General features: G+C 26.8%; 1 long non-coding RNA gene across 1 annotated transcript; it reads left to right on the top strand.

Moving 5' to 3' along the window:
- The first annotated feature begins 221 nt into the window (after positions 1-221).
- On the top strand, positions 222-870 carry LOC142645875 (uncharacterized). Its single transcript, XR_012846904.1, has 2 exons — positions 222-455; positions 535-870. It is a non-coding gene; the product is annotated as an uncharacterized LOC142645875 (long non-coding RNA).
- The last annotated feature ends 18,327 nt before the right edge of the window (positions 871-19,197 follow it).

Raw genomic sequence — 19,197 nt, 5'->3', positions numbered from 1 at the left:
TTTCGTATGAAGTTATAAACTCACAACGTTTTTCGTATGAATTTATAAGTTCACAATTCCTTAAAGTGAAGTTATAAAATCATAACGTTTTTCGTATGACTTTAAAAATTCGAATTTTGGATTTTATTTTATTTTTTTAAAATTAAAAACTCATAATGTTTTTCGAATGGACTTATAAATTCACATGGTTTTTCGTATGAGTTTATAAGTCCACACTTCCACTTTATGAAGTTATAAAATCACAATTTTGGATTTTATTTTTTTTCAAAAAAAATTTGGATTTTTGGACTTGGAAAATTTTTTTGAAAAATTTTGAATTCATGTGGAGGCGACGAGCGCCCTCATAATTGAAATTAGCTGTTAAGGTTCTGTTTTGATTATTTAAACTACTGTTCGATTAGTTGTTATTCATTATTTTTGTTAAGTGTGGTTCGTTTACAAAATTTGGTTATCAGGTTTGCTCATTGAATATGATTGTTGTTTATGTCTAACTTGTTCCATATTTTTTCCTAATCTCATTGGTTTTGTTTTTAGTATTTTTTATCACTACCTACAATAACACGGAATCAAGCTAAGATTGAGAAAGAATGACATTTATGTTGGGGATGGTCGATTGCTATCTGTCCCAACTTCAATGCCGACAAGTGTCGAACGAATGCAAAGATTCTAATTTACTTTATTTGTCCATTTGATCACGAGGTCATAATCTATAAAGATGGATAGAACAATGAAAACCAAGTCGGGTCCTCTTTTCATGTTCCTGAGACGATTTCTATTGATAAATTTCTATTAGCCTTGTTTAATAATTATAATAATTAATAATATATCTTTAAATTTAAAATAATTAAAAACTTCGATAATTCAATTTAATTTCACTTGCGCATCAAGATTTTTTTAATCAAAAAAAAAAACGCTTGCGTATAGGGGTTTTTATTTTTATTTTAAAAACCTCACATTTTTTCTCGTATGAAGTTATAAACTCACAACGTTCTCGTATGAGTTTATAAGCTCACAATTCCTTAAAGTGAAGTTATAAGTTCATAAAGTGGAAGTGTGGACTTATAAGCTCACAATTCCTTAAAGTGAGTTTATATGTTCACTTGGTCAACGAGAAATAATGTGAGTTTATAACTTCATACGAGAAAAAATGTGAACTTATAAGTCCACACTTCCACTTTATGAACTTATAAAGTCATACCATTTTTAACAGTGTGTTTGTCTGCTTAATATTTCATAATAATATTACTGCATAATTATGATTAAATTATTGTTCAATCGTGATATATTGATGATAATGCTCTTGTTATCGTTGTTGTTGTTGTTTGATGTAATTTAGCACGGTAATTCGTGCCATTTCAAACAAACAACACATTGGCTAACTGAATTTCTGAAAAAATAACCCAAAGCTTGTGATTATGAAGATGAAGAAAATTACTACTCATCATTATATTATATAGACCTTTGAGCTCCACGATTTGTGATTTGATCTAAATCAAATCATGTCAATGATTAATGGATTATAATTTTTTTCAATACTGTTTTTTTGGATTTGTAAATGGATTAAAATAATGGATGATAATAAAAATGATTTTAAACCTAAATGTCGGATCATGATTTTTTTTTTTGATATCGTTTCTACTGCATGATGTTGATCTAATTGGACCAATTATGATCTCCTCTCCAAAGTTTGTTTGTTTTTTGTTTTTGTTCATTTGTTTGTTTAGTTAGTTGTGTGTGTAATTTTTTTTCTCGTTTCTGATTCGTGTGGTGAACAACAGCAAAAAAAATTTTTTGCGCACCCAAAACCCATGATACGACTCACCCAATGGCCAATTATTTAATTACATATCTATGAATCTTGAAGAAGATCTGATTATCATGTGTGTTTAAGATTCTTTCGCTATTACATGATCATTGTTTTTGTTCTTTTCTTTTTGTTAAAAAGAAAATTATTCAAACATGTGTTTTTTGTTTCTTTGAATTGGCCACATTATTAGATACTACTAATTCAATAAGAAATGATTATCATCACCATTGTTGTTGTTGAGGTTCTGTAGATCATCAAATTATTGTTATTATTTTGTAAAACGATATGTGATGGTGGCGAAATAAGAACAAAAAACTTCGTATTATATGTGATTAGAGAAAATTCAACGTGTTCATTTCGTGACCTTTTTTTTCATTTTTTTCTGATTGAATTTTTTTCAAAAGATTTTAACCATTGATTCGAATTTAATTTTTGATTCAATTTTAATTTTTTTTTCGCGAGATTTTAAATTTTATGAAAAACTAAAAAATAATCGGTGACAAGTAAACAAACCATAATGATATGTGCAAGTGAGATTCTTTTTTTGAATAAAATTTGAAAATAAATAATGATAGGCTGTATTTTGTATAAAAATTCAAAAGAAATTTTCATTTCTTTTCAAGCAAAAAAAAAGGTAAAAATCAATTTAAATAAAATGGCCATTATCAATTCATAACGATTTAGATGATGATAATATTAGATGGTATTATATCATCATCATCATCATTACTATGAATAATGCTAAATTATCTTGCTCGATTAGTTGTAGAATGAATAAATAAGAAAAAGATTTGATTTATTCAATTTTTTTCTTTTCGTTTATTTGTTTCTTTTACTCTCAATCCTTATATAATGATGATGATGATGATTATGATCCAATGGGTCCATTTATTTAATGTATGCCGTTTTTTTCTCTTCTTGTTTGTTTATCAATACCAATTCCGATTATATGGAATAAAATTTTCATTGATTCAATCAAGATCATTTGTATGATAATAATGATGAAAAAAATAGAAGAAAGAAAATATTGTTTATCATTGTGTAATTGATGATGATAATGATTGTATCATCGAAAAAAAACTCGAATCTTTTCCTCTCTCCCTAAACACAATCACTTATGTGATTATTATGATTGGATATTAGAATTGTCATCACTTTCAACGCTATATATAAACCATTATCATCAATCGGATATCTTATGTTGTTGTTTTTCTGGTCTCACTATTTATTATTTTCAACAAATTCTCATCAGATTATTAATACAATAAATATATTACAATAGGATCATGACCCGGGTCGGTTGGCCTTTTTTTCTGTCCGATCATCATCATCATAATTGACATTCGGCATTATTCGATCAATAGATCAAAAAAACAAACAAGCCCCAAACAAATAGAAATATACACACACAAAACAGTATTGTATTAATATTTATTTAGACAAACAATAAACAATGCCATTAAAAAGCACTATACACATTCATTCATTCATAAAGCTAACACATACTTCATTTACATAATAGAAAATTTTTTTGTTCCCCTCGATTTTTGATGATGATAATGACTAAAATCGGTAATCCGATTTGAGGTCGGTAAAAATAAAGTAAGTGGCAATGTTAACGATCTGATCCTATTCGATCAAAAACGTAAAAGAACAAAGATTGTCTATTTTGTATTGTGTCATGCCAAAAAAAAGGGGGGCACAATTTGAACAATGTTGTATAATAATGGAAACGCGTGCCCAACACGTGATCATCAATCGATGTTGTCGTAAGGGATCGTCGTCATTCAAATTAGCTTATCGTTGATACTAATGATGATAAACATTGAATACAGAATTGAAGAATAATTTTTGGATGAAAAAAATAGAGGCTAGTGAAGTGAAAAAAAAGAAACTTTCACGGATATCAAATGGCATGAAGATAAATCAGCTTGACCTTTTTTTTCTCCTTTTTATATCCTAGCCCATCATTGTATTTCCGATTTGTCATGAATTTGAGATTTTGCTTTTGTTGTTGTTGTTATTGTTGGCCACAAATATTCTTGGTAAAAAATATATATTTCAATCACTAATGGAACAGCTCAACAAAAGAAACAACCGAATCAAATCATTATAGGCACAATAACATTATTCTCCAATCGAATAACAACAGCATGGATAATATTTTGCAATAAAAAAACTAAAACAAAAACACAAATCCAAACGAAAAGAAAGAAATACTGTAAAACGGATGACTTACGTGAAGAATCAACTTGTATAAATCGAGTAACATCATTGATACATTATTATTATTATATGATTCTATGGACATCGAAATAAACTGACTTAAATTCACTACATTCATTCATATTGATGACAATCAAACAAACATTTTCAGAAAAAAAAACGGTTTATCACTAAAAATTTACTGTTATTCAACCATTAATGGTCTCTTTTTCTCACTAAATTGAAAGGCGATTTGTCATCCAATTTATCCCAAATGTGTTTGTGTGTAGTCACCTTTTTTCACATTGTATTTATTCACAAAAGACAGGAATGCTAATTTGTTTCCGAAAACACAACATTTGTAAAGACATATGTGTACGATAAAAAAGATCAATGAAAGATGATACCAATACTAATTTTAGCAATTCTATTCACATACATTACCGTATTTGATATACTTTGATTTTTGTTTCCATTTTGTTTCGATTTGAAACTAATCAAATTAGGCAAGGACACAATGATGATGATCGAAAAAATCGATCTCTGTAGACAATTTATCTTTGTCGTCGTTCGTTTTTTTTCTGTTTGAATAATATATCGATATAGTCGGACGTATTATCATATTGGAATTTATTTCTATTTCATAACATGCGGATGCAAATTTATTTCCATTGTCTACATTTACCACACGAGAAATATATGTGATAATAAAAACCAATTTTTTTATTGGATAAGGAATCATCATCAATACTAGATCAGAAAATTATTTGGCTATGAATGAATTTTGCAATTTGGAAACAGTTAGTATTTGTAAAATGAATTTAAATACAATCTATAAATGGGGACAATGAAGAAGGCAATGAAATTTGCCTCAAAATATCATTTAATGATAATCGAATTTCAAATTTTTATTTTTCCTCATCATCCATATGTGTTAACAGGGACAAAAAAAAAGCCATTATTATCATTGATGTAACGATTTTTCTATTTAAAATAAAGGTCAGTTGATAGGTGTTTTGTTCATATATCGTCACACACTGACAATAAATACAGTGAATATTTTGTAGAAATTATCAGGGAAATAGTGAATTACCTAAATGAAATGAATTGAAATCAAATTTTTTCTGTTTAAAATTTCATTTTACACTTTTTTAATTTTGTTTTGTTTACTTTTTTTTCTTCATCAATAGTAAATAAAAAAAATTCTGAATAATTTATGAATTTCCTATCCGGTTACTTGAATTGAATTTTTTTTTACAAGTTGACCAAAACAAATAGGATTTTGTTGTTGTTGTGTTTTGTTTGTCAAAATTTCCAGTGAATTTAATAAACTTTATTATTCTGTATTTGATAATTAAAATATTAATTATTCAAATTTCAATTTATATTTATGTATTTTTGGAACACATAAACAGATCATATATTTTTAAATAAAAATTTTTTATTTAAAAAGAGTTAAATTGATAAAAAAGTGAGACAACCAACACCAACGACAGTTCCAAAAAAAAAGAAACAACGAAATTAAAGAATTTTCAAATGTGACAATATCATGGAAAAAATGATAGTAAATGAATGAATCATCTAGTTATGGGTAGTTGGGAAAAAAAATGAATGAATTGCAATAACAAATTGATCCATGAATATAAAGTGAGGATGAAACTCAAATATATTTCCATACACACACGCACCATACACCAAACATTGAACAATTAATCATCAAAACACCAAACACACTTTAGTTATTGAATTGAAATAAAAAAGGAAATTATGGCCATATCTGTATAGAATATTTTTTTTCGATTTTGGTCGTCTGTCATATACACATATAATAGATAGATTCTTTGGCAAAAAAAACGGAGTAATAATGTATGTATAGGGATGGATGTGTTTTTTTCAATGATGATGGCCGAAAAGCAGAAAAAATTGTATTAATATTAATGTTTTTTTTGCAAAAAAATAGGAACAAAAAAAACAATGAATATCGAAAAAATTGATTCCTACAGTGTAATGACAATTTTTCGTTGTTGTTGTTGTTGCTGAATCTTTTGATTGAATCTTTTGTCCTGGAATCTATATTCTGAAAATATATTAATGTTTTGGTATAGTTGTTATTTGTGAATAGAATTTCACAGGAATAGTATCGCGAAAAGTCATTTGTCACACATACATTTGACATTTAATATTTCTTCAAGAATTTTTCATTCGATTTTTTTTGGATGATGAAGAAATTATTTATTAACTATATGAAATTGTTAAAGACCATGATCCATTTCCTGCAAAAAATCATTTCTTATGACATAATCATCATGATCATTAGTATTAATTAAAAAATGTAATGGAATTCTTTCCACTATTTTTTTCTAATAGACAAGTTTTTCTCACTTTTGTAATTTCATTTTGCTTCATATTTTGATTTCAATTCAAAGGAATATCGTACACAAAAAATTTTGATTTTGGAATGAAATTTCTTTTTATTTCTTCTTTAAAGTTCGAAAGAAAATTACAATTAAATTTACGATGAAAAAAGAATTTCAATTATAATTATTGTTGTTATTATTATTTGATTCGGTAAAATCGATTAAAAATTTCAATGTTTAAATTGAAGAGAACTAATGAAATAAAAATTAATGATTTCATTTGATTTCTCGAAAATATTACCCGTTTTTGTGATAGAATCAAGGTTGATAGCATCACGAAATGAAACTTTATCCAGTTTTTCATTATAATAAAATCAAGATAAGAATAAATCGTAACGAAAAGTAAATTTCTCTGCTTCTCTGTCGAATTCGTAGTGATCGTCATTGTCGATTTGTTTTTGTTTTTGTTCACTGTCAACATCAACGTCTGGTTATTGTTATTATCAGATTGGATGATTGGATTTTCAACGACAATGGAAAAGTTCTTTGCCCATTCAATGATTTCATCAACATTTCATTTTACGAATGATGTGTGTGTGTAACGCCCGTATAAAATGTGTTTGTATGAGTTTTTTTTTGGAGATTATTTTTCTTTTTATTTTGCTATAATAATCATTTTCTTTCTTATCATCAAATACTAAGCCTGTTTGAATCGTTATCAAGAATCACTCACTCGCAATCTATAACTGATGATTGTTTTTTCCCTTTTTTTCTATTTGTTGTTATTTGTTGTTGTTCCAATTGAAATTCTTTGCGCCTGTTAGCATCCTAATGATGATATATATTGTTCATGCGTATGTTTTTAGTATCGTTTTGTGTTGTTGTGTTTTGTAAAGCACATCACAAATAGATAGTTTGGATGCTGTAAATCGATAAAATCAAGTCAATATAGTATTGAAAATAATGAAAAGTTTGTGTGCGATTCTTTCTTTAGATCACAACAGAATTTCGATTGATTCAATCAATTCTCATCTAAATTACATTTTTGTCATTCTATTTCGATTCTTGTTGTTGTTAACTAAAGTTTTTTTCCGCGCTCGGTTTCATTTGTTTTTGTCATCATCATTTTCTGTGTTCGGAAGGGGAAAGCTGTTTACTACTGTTGTTTTAGCGCACATCATTTTTCGATTTGTATCTTCTGTATACTATGTAAAGGAGGAGAGTAGAAAATCCTCAAACAATCTCGATTATTGATGCTATCGTAAATATAACATTCAATCAATCGATAGTATCTCTCTCTCTCTTTCTCAGCAACGACCAATAGAAATTGATCGAAATGGTCTCAAAAGTCTCTAAACTGTTTAAATATTAACACATTATTGACGATGACAAAAACACGAGAGATAGGAGATCCGCAACAACCATCAGCAATAAGAACAAATTACTTTTCTATCAGCAATTTATTTGAAGAAGTGAAAAAAATCGAGTCCATATGCTTCATACATGGTTAGAAAGTTTTTTTTGTTTGTATATCACAAACTCTGTAATTGGCCAATGGTTTTGTCCATGTCATACGATACAAAATTCGATGATCGAATGAAGAAACAGAAACGGTAACAATGTTCCAAGAGGATTTGAGATTGTATACATACGATGCGTTAGTTAATGGTGTCAAAGTGAAGTTTCGGAATCTATAAGTATAAAAAAACAATGTCAGATTAGAAAGAAAACGAATAAAACCATTTTGAACTGCCGCAATATCACTACACAGACAAGAATCGAAGAAAATTACTATTTTTCAATCGATTCTTTTACTGATTTGATTTGTGTTCAATGTTCATACACGTATTTTATATGGATTTGGTATTCATTTAGAAAAGTTAACAAGTTACACACACATTTTAACACATGCATATCATATGACATGATCAGAGAGAGATAAAAAGAAAGAAAAAGAAATCAAGGTTTTTTCTATTCTATAATGGACATTTTTTATTGAAAAAAATTATATACAAAACTAGAGTGTTGTTTTTTTTTGGTGGTCATCTATTTTGATTATCGATCGATAAAATACATTTAGCTTTTTTTTGGATTTCGTTCGTTTTACAGCCTACAAATTGACAATTGTATTTGAAAGAGTGAGCAAAATAAAAAACATTGATTCTTACTTTGCTATTCTTTTCCTTTTTTTTTGTTTTGAACAATCACTATTGTGAATGGATATTGTTATTATTTTATTTTCTTGCAATTCATTCGAATCATGTACATTATCATGATCAATGGAATGAATAAGAAAAAATAAAATAAAATGAAAAAAGTCATCAATTTTCGATTGTCTATATATATCTGATCGATCTGATTTGCATTCAAATCGATCAGACATTTTTTTTTTGTTCAGAGTTGTCTGATTTATATATTTTACATCCGTTATATTAATGCAAAATAAAAAACTGTGAAATTGTTGAAAAAATTCGGAATAAAATCAAATTTATTCTCGAAATTGATGAATTGTATACGATTGTTGAATAATTTGTTTTGTTTTGTTTTTTTTTAGTTTGGCTTCCAAATATAAGACGTAAAGATAAAAATGGATGTTTGGATTTTTTGCAGCAATATTATTATTATTATTATGAACAAAAAGAAAAGAATAGAAATCATCACTTATGACCTATTAAATGTGGAACAAATCAACAAATAACAATGATAATAATAATAATAAATCCATTTTAGATTGGCCATTTTTGTTTTTTTTTCTTCAATTTTGGCCTCCATTCACTTTAACACTCGTGTTTATTATTATCATATTAGTCAGTTTTTTTCCTAATGTTTCGGGTATTTCAAGCTCGAATAACCGAATAGTCGATAATGATGATGATCATCATCATCATCATCATTGTTAAATTTTTATTCCGATTGTCTTTGTTCATTCTTCAATCACACATGGACAAACAGACAACACACATATTTAGCACGAATGAATAGATGCATTTACCAATCACCAATCCTTGTCCATCATCCATCCATTTGTTTCGAGGTTTTTTTTTCATCATTATATTTAGATAATGTTTATATAGAAAAATAGATGGATGGTTGAATGAATGGACAAAAACTATTTATGATGATGATGATGATGATGATCGGTCCGTTTAGTTTTTGTAAGATCCATACAAATTCTATATCTTTTTTTTTTGAATGAATTTCTGTCCGCTTCGTTCACTCTCTCATGAGAGTCATCATTTATTTATTTACTTGTATAGATCATTTGATCATATTGGTGATTTGATTCTTTTTATTTTTTTTCATCATTTTTTTCTCGCTATTTTGATTGTTTGTTTGGGTTGTCATTGCCTATTAATTTACGTTGTTGTTATTATTATATAAAGTAGATTCTTATATACCGAAATATTATTATTAACAATCACGGTATTATATATGAAAAAAAAACATAATGGTTTTTTTTCTATCTTTTCTTGGATATTTTTTTTCGTTTACACAATTGTCATCAGTCAGGTTGTGTTCAATATCTATTCGATTTTTACGCACACACACACACACACATAAATTCAATAGAGTCAATTTGGTCAAAATAAAATGAAACATAATGGAATAGAATAGAGAAAAAAAATCATCAAGATATGGTCACCACCACCATTATTATTATATTATTATTAGTTAGAAAAAAGGTAAATAATAATCATAATTGACAAAATGAAAAAAAAAATCAAGAGAGAGAGAGAGAGAGAGAGAGAAAAGAAATCATTTTTTATCCTTATTACTTAGCCAAATGTTTTTCGAAATAATATTAAATTCAACAACAACAACAACAACAAAATATATTGATTCGATTTTTGTTTGTCTTTGAATAGATAGATATTGAATGTTGTTTTTTTTTTGGTTGTATTAAACCAGAAATGAAAAAAAATGATTGCGTGTCAAGTCAATTCAATAGAATCAATAGAATAGATGATGATGATGATGATGATTATGATGAAAATGTTTTCATTACAATATTTATGATTTTTTCTGTCTATTTGTTTAGATTTTGAAATATTGGATTTGTTGTTGTTACGGTTTTTTACTAAAATGGGAAAAAAATTAAATTAATGATGAATTCGATTCCGATTGGATTTTTCTATTTTTGCTATTTTGTCTACATTATTATTATTATTTATGATGATGATTTTCTATTTGTTTTTTTTTGTTTTACATGGAATTGAATTTGGACAACTATTCCTGTTTATTACTCTATTTCTCTCATTATAAATAATATGGCCATGAGATGTCCAGAAAGTTTTTTTTCAAATAAAAAAAATTGCCTAAATTTGTTTCAATTTGATTTGTGATTCTTGAGTTATAGAAATGATGTATCATATTTGGATTTTTTTTTCCTTCTCACAACTTTTCAATATTCGTTGAACTTTTTTATTTTTATTTTTTTCGAATGTTTGATTGAAACAAAACTTTTTCCGTTGTTTTTTCTTTTTCGGTTTTCATTGAGCCGAATACATTGCTCGCTCGGCGGCTATTTCGAACTTAAAATGAAAGGGGTATGACAATCTATAGCAAATTTTTTTCCACTTGAAAATCCAAAATGAAATGAATAATGATGAAAACGGGCAAAAATATTTTCAAAAAAAAAAAAATTCAATTGAAATCTCATGAGCATTGTGAATATAGCTAGAATCGAACAGATTGGTACACAACAACAACAACAACAAAAATCTTGATGTATGAAATAACATTGAATATAACAATATATTCACAATGACATCATCATCATCATCATCATCAATGTCCTCATCATAAATACACAACATATATGTTTTGAATCTGAAAAACAAACTATGCTCGAAAAAATCTAATCGAAAACTTTCATCTTATTGGAACAGAAAAAAATGTTTTTTTTTCTCCTTTTCAATCTCCTGTTCATGCTCGTTGCTCTTTTTTTTTGTTTAATCTTTGACGCGCTTATTGCATAATAACAATTTTACAATGGTGGTGGTGATGATCATGATCATCATTTTTGTCCCTATGGGCCCCCATATAAAAAAAATATTACTTACAATCACAAACGGACAACAATAACTATTTGAATTGAATTGAATGAATAAAAATGGAACACATATAAAATGAAATGCACAGATTTTCAGGCCCAGAAACAAACAATTATAAATACAACGTTTTTTTTTCACTACCATATCAAATTGAATGAGATAAACCAAAGAAAATTGTACCAGCAATAATGTGAATAATCGAGGTGAAAATTTTGTTATTGAATAAATAATAACTATTTTTTCAAACAATAATCATGGATCAGTGAAGAAAAAAAAACTAATCGTTGCTTAATGCTAATCGATCCATTATGTTACAATCAAAGACAACGAAAACTATTTTATTAATTAATTAAACATCTGAACTTGCAATAATAATCCATCTAAAAAATATTTTAAGTGAATTGAAAAAAAATATTCTTCTCCAAATCGATTGATCAAAAGATGAATTAAGCCAATTGTCGAAAACAAAACAAACAAACAGATTTGCCATTTTTTCCTCCCTTCCCTCGTTGTTTGTCTGTATATATCCATATCTTAATAAATTTTTTTTTTCTGAATTGATGATTTGCATGTTGTTTTTGTTGTTTTTTTTTCTGAATTAATGTGATGTATTTGTATGCATGTGTTAAACTGGTGCCTCACATAGACAAACAAGGTGAGAGAGAGAAAGGTGATATATCATCATCATAATCATCATTTTGACACATGGTTAGTCAATTAGGCGTGAACTGTTTTTTATTTATTTATTTCTAAAATATTTTTTCTTCCTTATTCACACATCATACGTATATCATTTTTATTCATATGGTTGGTTTTAATACGTGCATGTGTTTGTGTTTGCATCCATCCATCAATCGCTATCACACACACACACACACACACACACACACAAAATTGATCATCAGCAAAGCCGGTATTAATAAAAATTCCATGATAATTTTAAAATAAAAATAATCATGGATATAGAAAATCCGTATATTGCATACATTTTATAATTTTGCACCTTTTTTTGAAAAAAAAAACTATTGATTGAAACACGAGAAAATCTAATTTTTGTTGTTGTTGTTGTTTTTGGATTATTCATTTTCAATATTGTACCAATTTATAATTGAAGAGGATTAGGCAAAAAGGAAAAAAGGTCATCGATCGATCATTTTCTTATGTATTTAATATTTTGAATATTGATCCATATTGTTTGTTTGAATGAAACAAAAAAAAACGTCATATATCAATCATTTTTTTTGAAAAAAACAAGGTATCTTTTGTCAATATTGGTTGCGGAATGTTTAAACAATTATATTGAATAAGAATCAGTAAGCGAATAAGTGTGTGTGTTTGTGTGTATGGTGATTTGATTTTGTTAAACTTAATTTTTGACACCAAAAAAAACCAACATACAAAAATTGATGTGAATAATTAATGGTGTGGGCACACCAAAAAAAAACTTCCGACGCTTTCAATTCTATCGAATTGAATAGTGATTGACAAGTGTCTGGTGGTGAGGTGGTCTTTCACATTTCACAATGAATGAATCTAGAAAATCAAAGCCAACAAAAAAAAAAGTTTAATTTAATTTGATTTGTCTCGATTCACAATCGAATGAACAGAATTCAGGATTTTTTTTACATTCGGTTCTCACATCATTTTGAATAATAAATTTGATTTTCATACCAGGCAATTTAATGTCTAAAAAACGACAAAACAAAAACAAAAATAACTATTTTATTTATCGAATCACTGATTATTCTTTGACTTCTTCGTTCCGATGATCGAATGTGATATGTGTGAAATATTTTTCTCAATTGAAACATAATAAATTCGTTACATTCATGTGTTGGTGGTTGTTTGTTTTTTTTGACCATTTGATTTTTGTGTGTATGGTAAAAAACTAGCCATTGGTCAACCGAATTCATCAGCTTTTCGTAAAAAACAAACGGTAACACTGTCAAAAAAATGTTTTTTCTTTTAGCTTTTTCATGTTTTGCATCAACATTTTTGATTTCAATTGAAACAAACAAACGGTGAAAAAATCGATTAAAATAGGAACAATCCATTCATTATAAATAATTAGACATGGCTTTCAATCAATCAATCAATCATTCATTCATTCAATGTGAAAATAAGATTAAAATTAAAACCCCCTCTCTCTCCCCGAACAAAACAAAACAAAAAATGTTCACATAACAAACAAACAAACAAACATGTTACTATTGATGTTTTAATGAAAAAAAAATGAAACAAGAAATGGATCATTAAATATCTAATTTCAACCAATGTTTGTATATTATACGCCTAATCTTACATTACTTTTGTTTATTCGATTCTAATTCCATTTCATTTCATTTTCTATATGAATTCAATTCCCATGGTGTGTGTGTGTGTGTGCATATGTGTTGCAGAAAAATTTGATTCTTATCAATTATTTTCATCATCATCATCATCATAATCAGAATCAAGAGTTTTGTTGTTGTTGTTGTTCTTGTTTTGTTGTTTCGTAGCTTTCAAAATAAATCTGTACTGTTGTTTGCTTTTTTTTGTTTTCTAATTAAAATTGAAATAATTGAAATTTTTTGTTTTTTTTTCAATAATTATAATCAACATATACGTGCTTTACAATTTTCTGACATTTAAGAATATTCTTCTAATATATTTGTTTGTTTATTGTTTTTTTTTGCTATTCGACATCATCATTTCATTTGAATAATAATAATAAAAAAGTTAGAATGGCAGAAAAAAACGAACAAGAAAAAAAAGAAAAAAATAATTTAAAATTAGACACGAATATTTCCAATGTTAATGTGAATATTTAGAACAACAAACAACAACAACAACATTCGATTTGATCCAATCAGTACATATATTCAAACTTCTATAGACATTTTGTGAAACAAAGTTTTTCTGTATAAGTTTATCTTCAGGCCATATGTATTTGTTGAACAAAATTTTTTTTGTAAGGAAAATTCGTGCTTCGAATAAACATCATTTTAATGATTTTTTTCTATCGATAAAGCTGGTCAATCATTTTATTTTTCCTATCACAGACTATTTTCATTGCCATAATAATAATAATAATTGATTGTATAATCAATCGATTGATTGATAATAAATCATTAATCGTTTATGATGATGACTCTGATGATAATTACGTCCAATATATTGAATAAACACACACACACACTGTAATCCATAAAGTGGGAAACTTTTCGGGATCAGATCAGGATTTAAAAAAAAAGGAAAACATTTATTTTCTACCCAAAAGAGTTGGTAATTTATTCACAATAGTTAGTTTTTTGTTTGAATATTTTGCGAATGGATTAAAACAAGTGATCTTATTAATTCATCGGCCATGTCATCTTTTAAATATAAATATGGAGATGGTTGATGATGAAAATAATTGCATTATACAGCTTCTTTTTCGTTATTCATATTTCGTCATGATCAATATATCTTTCGATGTATGCTCATACTGATCACATTCAACCAAATATCATGGAAGAAAAATAAATATTTTGATCGATCAATTATTCATCATTATCATCATATTGATGATGATGATCAATATTGATCATAATCATAGAGGAAAAAATGTAATTAAAAATTTGTTTCACGTTTTTTTCCTACATACGGCATACTTGATTTATTTATTTATTTTTTCCCCGTTAGAAGAAACATTGGCACAAAAAAAAATCATTTTTTTCCATTCAAAATATCAATGATTAATTTTCATTATCATTCCTGATTGAATCAAAATTCTGTGAATCCGGTGAATTTCCTCACTCATTCATATTATTAATATTATTATTATCATTATCAGCTAAATCGGCATGTAAAAAAGTTGAAGAAACAAATCATTTTAACATTAATCATTATATCAATATTTTGTATGGCAAAAAAAGGAAAGAAAATTCTCTATATTTTATCAATATAATGAAATTAATCATTACATTATTATTGTATAACATATAAATGACAAGATAGAAAAAAATGTTATTGTTCCACCATTCCTAATCAATAATACAATAATCATTTCAATGAAAAAGATGATCATCCACATTATCATCTTCAACATCATCATCAGTCATTGACACGCAATGCTTATAAAAAAAATCTATCGATATTTATCAACGCCCAAATTATTGAAATGTTTTATCATATACAATGAATGATACCTGAATATTGACATATTTTTATTCTTTTTTTTTCATCATCATCATTGCCAATGAAACTAAGTAACAACAACGATGACATAACAAAAAGACTATGATGAACAACAACAACAAAAAAGAAAAGAAAAAAGAAATCTAAACTTTATCAATAATAAATAGTAAAGAATTTTTCTTATAAATAAATTGGCTATTAATCAATTATTGATGATTGTGCATCGTTGTCGGCGTCGTAAATATGAATGATTTCCACACACGGAAAAAACTTTCGTTTCCTAAATAAAATAAGAATAAAATGAAAAAAATCGAAAACTTTTTTTTGATCATTCGGAAAATGAAAAAGCCCGACATTCAATGATGACAGTTATCTTTGAAGGACCAATCAGAAAAAAGTATTTCAATTCTCAATATGAGTAGATCTATAGTTGGTTATGCAAAATGCATTAATCATTTTTTTTATATAAAAAAAAGTTTTTAGGATTTGAAAAATGAAAAAAAAACACTGTTTGAATAATAAATAGACATTGTGACAATTATAATAATCAATAATTATGTCTGTTCAATGATAATGACAGATAATTAATTTGAAAAAAATTATCGATTTACAAATAAAATTATTGACTTTTTTTTTGCTTTTCCCTCCCATTTTTCAATCAATTTATTCCATTTTCCAAAATAAAATTGAATGGAATTTATCTTCATTAATTACCATGATGATGATGATAAACAGATCGATTTTGTTTTTGTTTGAGTTGATTCTGTTTCATGTTCCATTTTTTCAATTCCAATTGTTGGCATCATCCAAATTTTTTTTATTGTTAAATAATTTATATCTAAATCTGATTTTTATTTTTTCTTTCTGAACAATGCCTTTTTCGTTCTTTGTGTCTTTGTTATATTGTAAATAACCTTCGTGTATTTTTTGATTGACATATTTTGTATTCGGAACTTTGATTATTATTGGCACATCATTGAATGAAACAACTCAAATGAAGTATCAATGATCGAATTTTACTAATAAACCGATCTCTCACGAATATATTTGACGTGTTTCATGTTGCTCTTATGAACATTTTTGACAATCACAGTTTTGACATATGCTACTGGATAATGAATATTGGCGGCAGAAAAAAAAACCACAAAAAAGTCATTTAATTTTATCAACCATCCACCTACTATGCGTCATCATGATTCATGATTCATTGCTTTCCAAAAAAAGTTTTTCCAATGAAAAATCCGCCAAATTCAAAAACGATGACAACGTCAAATATATGAATGGATTAATTAATTTTCATTTAATACAGCTTTCATTGAATGTCACTGGAAAAATCGTTACAAAAATTTTGAAATAGAAAACTCTTCTTTACACACACATTCTGTGTTGAGAGATCATGAGATTTAAATCAATTTTTATTAATTAGAATTTTGAAAATGAATGAACACTTTGAGATTGAATTGAATTGAATTTCTGTCTAAATCATGACAATATTGAATGAATCGGTAATGTTAGTTAATAATAATGATGATGCTAGACGAAGCATAAAAACCTTATAGCATATATTAAAATCGGATTTACCGTTATTTTTACTCAAGAAATTTTCTGAATCAAATATATAGATTAATATACTATAGTTAAACGATGAGTAGAATATATTTCGTATCGAATCTGATATTAATTATATAATTTAATTAGAAACAACAAATTTTCATTAACGATATATAAAAAAATTGGAGAAAAATCTTATTGAATCTTATCAATTCAAGTCAAGCTGAATGAGGATGATGATGATTTCAATCATCATTGAATTAAATTATCTTTGTTGATGGATTTTTTCTTCTTTTCATATTATCTCTATTTGCTTACTTAAGAATATAAAGATTCTATGAGACTTGAAGTTTCTATTTAGTCAACTTTGGAATTGAATCACTGATTCGCGATGTGATTGGATCGTTGCACACACACACACATTGTACAGGAAAAAAAGTCGTTATTTTTCGTTTTTCTTTTCATTCTTTTTTTGGTTGTAGAATTTCATTTTGCACAAAACCAATCTCTTGCGAACCAAAACGAAAAAATGAAAAAAAGTGAAGCGACCATTGTGTTCGGTGAGGCGTTAAACACATTTCGACACCACCGCCGCCGCCACTGTCGTTACCCGCCTTTAAATTAAGAACATCAACAGCATCATTGACTGCATAAGTTTTTTTTGCCATCTACCCGAAAACTAACTAAAACGAAATGGAAAACATAAATCCAATTGGAGCCAGTGTTTTCCAGAACATCATCATCACCATTGAAACCAAAGAAAAAAAATTGATATAAATCTCGAAACAAATCGATGCGTAAATTCAATGTCTGTTGTGTTATGATTTAATTTCATTTTTTTTTCACAATTTGGCCATTGAGAACAGGGAATAGAATTTTTCATCTATGAACAATGTTTCATATATTTCAGCATTTCAAATCAACCTATTTTCTGGTTGCCAGTTTTTGCTTGACACAATTGATTGTAATGAAATTAGACATGCATTAAAAAAAATATTTATTCATATTGTTTCCCATATTTTTTTTTGTCTCGATGAATATTCTCTGTTGTTCTTTATTTTTGCATGAATACATGCACCTACATAAAGTCTACGAATATATATTTTAATTGTAATAGAAATTCCATTATGAATTGCACAGCAAAATTTCTATTCATTTTGGTCGATTATAATAATGATAAAAATAGCTGAATGACAAATAGAATCCATATATTCTCATTCAAATGATTGCTATAAGTTTTTTTGATGAATTATCATGATTTTAATAATGGAATTTGAATGAAAATGAATATTTTTTTTTATATTTCCATTGAAAGTTTTGAAGATTATTATACAATTTTGAATTGAATCAGAAAACAACAACCCGATCAATTCATAAATAATAACAATTCATTTTTGCATTTTTTTAGAATCAATTAAATGTTCAAAAATAATATGACAGAATATGAAAAATCAAATACATGAAATGTAATCAAAAAAAAAAGCTTTCATCAAAATAAGCTTGCGGGTATTCTTCTTGTTCTTTTTCAGCATTGTTATTCCATCAAAACTGCGATTCAATTATAAGAATAATAGAATGATATGAATTATTATAGGTATCATTATTGTTTTATTTTATTATATTACCTTTTGGTGCCTTAAAGGAGTAAAATAGCATATGTAAAATGAAAATAATAATAATAAAATAAATCACCACACCTATCTTGCTGAAGTGTTGATATGATGTTGTGTGTATGAATGATGTGGAACTCATCATCAACGAAAAATTTATTTTTCATTGCTTGAAGGTGAAAAAAAATTATTATTAAATAATCCTATAGGATGATCGGATTCGTTTTAGACAAAAAAATTGATATTTTTTTTGAATTATGAAAATGAAAATGAAAATGATGAATAATTGAAAATAGTATGGATGTTTCATTCATTTGAATGATACATTATATAAAATTACGACCCATTTTTCAAACATGATCAAAATGAAAAACTTATTTCGATGATGCCCTGAATTTTCATTTTTTTTTTTTTGATCATTTTAATTTGTTTGTCGTTCGATGACATCGGTTGAT

Source organism: Dermatophagoides pteronyssinus, unplaced genomic scaffold, assembly GCF_027571235.1.
Source record: "Dermatophagoides pteronyssinus isolate colony J.1.1.1.1 unplaced genomic scaffold, Derpt_VIB-CSIC_2022.12 sq0026, whole genome shotgun sequence".
Taxonomy (NCBI): Eukaryota; Metazoa; Arthropoda; class Arachnida; order Sarcoptiformes; family Pyroglyphidae; genus Dermatophagoides; species Dermatophagoides pteronyssinus.
The sequence above is the reverse complement of the archived record's forward strand: the minus strand, read 5'-3'. Positions and strand labels throughout refer to the sequence as shown.